Source organism: Zootoca vivipara, chromosome 1, assembly GCF_963506605.1.
Source record: "Zootoca vivipara chromosome 1, rZooViv1.1, whole genome shotgun sequence".
Classification (NCBI taxonomy): domain Eukaryota; kingdom Metazoa; phylum Chordata; class Lepidosauria; order Squamata; family Lacertidae; genus Zootoca; species Zootoca vivipara.
Genome location: NC_083276.1, coordinates 73,248,895 through 73,254,894, shown reverse-complemented (window position 1 = coordinate 73,254,894; position 6,000 = coordinate 73,248,895).

Sequence of the window (6,000 nt, the reverse complement as noted above, 5' to 3'; positions counted from 1 at the left end):
CGTGATTGCCGGCTGCTTCAAGGAAAATGAAATTAAAGTGCCCTTCTTTCTCTCCCTTATGTATGCAGGCGGTGCTGTTAGAGTTGCCGAGGTATTAGCATGATGTGTGCTAGGCAGTAAATCTTCCTGCGCCGAGAAGACATTTGCACAGCTGGCAATGGCTCTGGCAGAGGCACAAAGGGCAAATGATATCCCAGCTGAGCCCTATGCAGAACTCACAGGTAACCTAGTTTGGCTCAAAGGCAAGTGGTGTTCACCCTTTCCCTACAACTCTGGCCTTGTCCTTCCCCTTTCCCCACAGGTTTATGGAAGAACACAAGCACTGAGATGAAATGGGCAAAAGAGGGGAGAGATGAGAAAGTAGCACCATGATCCCAGTTGGTGCCAGTTTCAGAAGAACATAATTTGAGACTCCTGCTATGGAGCATGGTTTCATTGGCAGAGCCTGTGAACTTGGCCGGGACTGTCTTGTAACCAATAAGCACAAATTGTTCAGAGAAAGGAAACTATTAGCCATTTCAGTCCACATGTTGATGGTGAGTCAGTAAACCAGATGAGAACCCATAATGTCATTATGCCAGCCAGTTATTTTCAGTAGGGATAGGGAACTTTTGGTCCACCTGCTGCTACTTGACTCCATCTCCCATCATCCCTGACCACTGGCCATACTTTTGGGGGCTGATGAGCAATGGAGACCCTCAACATCGGGAGGGCCACAGGCTCCTTAAAACAATGGGGGTGAGGTTTTAACTTGGGTGGTGTTTGTTTTATTTGGGGGATGAGGTTGTTTTAAATTGTTTTAAAGTGCTATGTGTTAATGTGGATTTTTGTATTTGGATTTGTTATATATTAATTTTGATTTTTGTATTTGTGGGCTGGGGGATTGTTTAGGGGCTTTTGTTGGGGAGTGCAATTTTTATTAGTTTGCATACATTTGTATTGTTAATTGTTCTGATTATTTTTATTATGCATTTTGTGCTTTTATATTGTAACTTTGTGTTGTGAACTGCCCTGAGACCTACGGGTATGGGGCAGTATACAAATTTAGTAAGTAAATAAATAGATATTCCTTATTTACTGTTACATTTCTAATGATACAGTATACAAATAAGTATCTGATTTACTGCTACTGAATTTGTTGCTTCCTTCCTTCTTTCACTAAGTCCTGGTATACAGTTGCCCTCTATTTTTATGGCGGCACTTTGGATATTTTGAAAGTCTTTTTATTGCCCCCCCCAAACCTTTTAAACAGATGTTGATGGACTATAGCAGGCATCCCCAAACTGCGGCCTTCCAGATGTTTTGGCCTACAACTCCCATGATCCCTAGCTAAGAGGACCAGTGGTCAGGGATGGTGGGAATTGTAGTCCAAAACATCTGGAGGGTTGAAGTTTGGGGATGCCTGGACTACAGCTCCCAATATCTCTGACAACTGGGAATGCTGGCTTGGGATGGTGGGAGTTGCAGTCCAACAACACCTGGACGTCTACAGCAGGCATAGGCAAACTCGGCCCTCCAGATGTTTTGTGACTACAACTCCCATCATCCCTGGCTAACAGGACCAGTGGTCAGGGATGATGGGAGTTGTAGTCCCAAAACATCCGGAGGGCTGAGTTTGTCTATACCTGGTCTATAGTTGCTCCATCCCTGAAGCAGAAAAACCATTCCATGTTTCTATTATGGAGGCGGGAAAGATTCAAAGCAAAGTTCAAAAACCTGCTCTTCAATATATGCAAGATCAAATTGCAAAGGGCAATGTATTTTAAGAGCTCTGGGGGAGAGGCGATCACATGTGGTCTGGTCTGAAGTCCAAGAGTTGGCCCCACTGCCCTTTCTAAATGGCTTCTCTGCTGTTCTTTATCCTAGGTAAAGGTAAAGGACCCCTGACAGTTAAGTCCAGTCGCGAACAAACCCAATGCTGATTTTCCATTAGATTAGAAGCAAAGTCAAACATGTTCTGTTGTTGTACTTTGTTTCTTTTCTCCAATCGATTTTTGAGATTTGGTCCTAACCTGCCTTGAACCCAATGTAACATTTCATTATTATAGTTTTTCTTTAAACAGCAAAAAGGGGCTGGTATCTGACAGCTTGACTACTCCACAACGGGTGTTTTCTTCATTTTCTTCTTTCTTCTACCCTGGTTTACTATTCTTATTTTACATCATATGAAGCAAAAACACCATAAGGGAGTTGCAGCTTGACCAAGCATTCATGTTCTGATGCATATTTAGATTATGTATTGCATTCACACTCAGCATCTATTAAGAACTGTGCACTGGGGGCAGAAACATTTGCATTTTCTTGAGGTCTCATCTTGTTAATTTGATTTGTCCTCAAGGGCAGCTATCTCAGTCTCCGTCCCTCACATTTATCTCTCAGAATAGACTATTCCCAATTAAAGTTTTTGCTATAGTTTCTCAGGTGCCTGGGAGCATCTTTCGTCTTTCAGTGTTATAAGGCAACTTAGAGCCCCAGGAACTTTAGCCCCAGGAAAGATGAGGACTAAAGCCAGTGCTTAATTTCCCAGCTCATGTTTTGAAAAGACTTGTGGGGAAATGGCAGGAACTAGCCAGTGACTGGATAGTGTGGGGGTTTTTACCCAGAGGGTGGTACTTGGGGAGTACTGTGCAGTGTGGGGTTCCACAGGGTTCAATTTAATCCCCCATTCTGTTTAACATCTACATGAAATAGCTGAATTGGGGTCATTTGGAGTGTAGGGGTGCATTGTCAGCCATATGCTGATGGTACATAGCTCTACTTCCCCTTTATATCTGCAGGTGTTGCAGTAGATGTGCTAGACCAATGTGTTGTCTCCGTGATGAACTGGATGAGAGCCAATAACTGAAGCTCTGTCCAGACAAGACTGAGACACTGTTAGTGAGTGGTTCCCTAGAACAAATAGATGGTGTTTGTGGATCTGGATCGGGTTACATTCCCTCTGAAGGAGCAGGTTTGTAGTTTGTGGGTTCTTCAGGATCCATTAATGTCAGATGGGACGCGAATGGCGCTGTGGTCTAAACCAGTGTTTCCCAACCAGTGTGCCTCCAGATGTTTTGGGACTACAACTCCCATCATTCCTGACCACTGGTCTTGCTAGCTAGGGATGATGGGAGTTGTAGTCCCAAAACATCTGGAGGCACACTGGTTGGGAAACACTGGTCTAAACCACCAAGCCTCTTGGACTTGCTGATTGGAAGGTCGGCAGTTCGAATCTGTATCACAGGGTGAGCTCCTGTTACTCTGTCCCAGCTCCTGCCAACCTAGCAGTTCAAAAGCACACCAGTGCAAATGTAGGCACCGCTGTGGGAAGAAGGTAAACGGTGTTCTTGTGCACTCTGGTTTCCGTCAGTGTCACATTGCACCAGAAGCTGTTTAGTCATGCTGGCCATACGACCCGGAAAGCTGTCTGTGGACAAACGCCGATTCCCTCGGCCTGAGAAGATGAGCGCCGCAACTCCATAGTCGCCTATGATTGGACTTAACCATCCAGGGGTCCTTTCCCTTTACAGTGGTACCTCAGGTTAAGAACTTAATTCGTTCCGAAGGTCCATTCTTAACCTGAAACTGTTCTTAACCTGAGGTGCCACTTTAGCTAATGGGGCCTCCTGCTGCCGCTGCGCGATTTCTGTTCTCACCCTGAAGCAAAGTTCTTAACCTGAGGTACTATTTCTGGGTTAGCGGAGTCTGTAACCTGAAGCGTCTGTAACCTGAAGCGTCTGTAACCTGAAGTGTCTGTAACTCAAGGTACAACTGTACATTACTGTCACCTGAGATTCAAGTCCTAGAAATGATTGTAGAAATTATTGAAGTGAAATGGGAATTCGTAGGAGAGAGTGCACATGGTGGAATGAACCCTCAGAACATCGCTAAGGGGAAGCTCCTTCTAAGTCTGAAGTAAGTGAGGGATTCAGTGTGTGGCTGTGTCTGACTACGCTGTTTTGTTCATAGCTGAGGAGCCAGATCAGGGATGGCTGGTGGTGGCTACTGCCCTTTGGGGATGGGGCAGTCTCCTCCATTGAGAGCAGGCTGGATAAATGTGGTTCCGTTTGCTTTTTAATGCAAAGCAACCACATTTGCACTTCCTGAAGTAATATGCAAACCCAAACACAGCTGGCTTTTCAAATTCACCCTTCCTTGGATTTTGCAATGTAATTTTCCAGCTCCCCCCAAAAAGTATACAGATGCATAATATTAGGGAGAAATAGGCATAAAGCTGCATCTATTCATGGAAATATCATAAAAAACACATTCTTTTAGGAGAGATGGCTTGCAAACATGTGTATTAATAGGCAAAACATACACTCAAATTCTGATGAATTATTGTGAGAAATATTGCAAATTGCTGCAGAAATGTGGTGAACTGGCTTAAGACTGAAAAACTGTGAAACTGAAATGGACAGACCCATCCTTTTGTACCTCCATCCTCTCTGGAACTGGGCTTGTTTCCTTTGTTGGCCCTTTTTAGTGACACCTCTGCTTGGTATGACATCATTCATTTGTTGGTCTCTGGTTTTCTTGCTCTCATTTTCCTATACAGCAAGAAAAATGTTGACATGCAACCAAGAGCAAGTTTGGGGCCAAAACCTGAAATGTTTAAAAATAACTCACTGGGGGGGAAAACAATCTGGTCAGTCCCATTAAAATTCTGCACTATATTTAGCTAATTAACTTTTTAAATGCTGGCTTTTAAATCTGGGCTCCTTTAACACAATCGCTCTGGGTGAGTTTCACTGCAGCAGCATTTGAACTGTTAAACATAAACAGTTTCTGTCTTCATATGGTAGAAATATAAAACTTCTGCTTAGTCTGTGTTCCTGCCTTGGAGGAATGCTTTAAAAAGTGTCCAGAATTTTCCAGCCAGAAAAGCAGATTGGAAGAAGCTGCACCACAACTCAGCCCTATTTTCAATCCTATGAACGGCTCTGGAATGTGTGCATTTGTGAAAGGGGAAACCAAAGAAGACTCTCTGGGTATGTGCAAGGTAAAGGTAAAGGTAAAGGGACCCCTGACCATTAGGTCCAGTCGTGACTGACTCTGGGGTTGCAGCGCTCATATCGCATTATTGGCCAAGGGAGCCGGTGTACAGCTTCCAGGTCATGTGGCCAGCATGACAAAGCCACTTCTGGCAAACCAGAGCAGCACACAGAAACACTGTTTACCTTCCTGCTGGAGCGGTACCTATTTATCTACTTGCACGTTGGCGTGCTTTCGAACTGCTAGGTTGGCAGGAGCTGGGACCGAGCAACGGGAGCTCACCCCGTCGCGGGGATTCAAACCGCCGACCTTCTGATCAGCAAGCCCTAGGCTCTGTGGTTTAACCCACAGCGCCACCTGCGTCCCTGTGCAAAGTACTGGTCCCCAATTATAGGCCCAGTCGCTGCTTGTCACCATGCATTTTCTTTGGTAATTAGGGAGCAGACTTCCAAGGGTGAAGACTAATGAGGAAGCAATCACTGTGTAGAAGACTCTAACTTGGTTTCTGCGAATACAGTGACAAAGAGGTCCAATTAAAACAAGGATGTTCCTAGACTCCAACTCCCACCAGCCCTACTTGGTATGGCCAATAGTCAAGCATGATGGGAGTTATAGTCCAACATCTGAAGGGCTACAGGTTTCTCACACTGGGTTCTCTGGATGAGAGCCCATCTCTGTGGCATCATCCCTCCCAAACTTTTCTGTGAAGTTCATCCACCCTGTCAGGGTTACCGTAGGTCTCTTTAGGACACGCAATGTCTCCAGCCTCCATTCCTTCTAAGTGGGGATGTCATATAAGGATGGAAAAGGACATAGGCCTTCCTGGAGCACATTCAACAGAACACGCTTGGACACGCCTAGATCACCTGCCTACAAGCCTTTCAAAGCATGGTTCCCTCCAACTTCATTTCTTAAGTTTCCTTTGTTTATGAGGTGGTCCAAGGGCTTCTCTGGCTCATCCATTTCAATAGTTTCTGGTTGCTTGCAGCAGTTAGAAAACATAGCACTTGCCAGGACTTGTTCAAA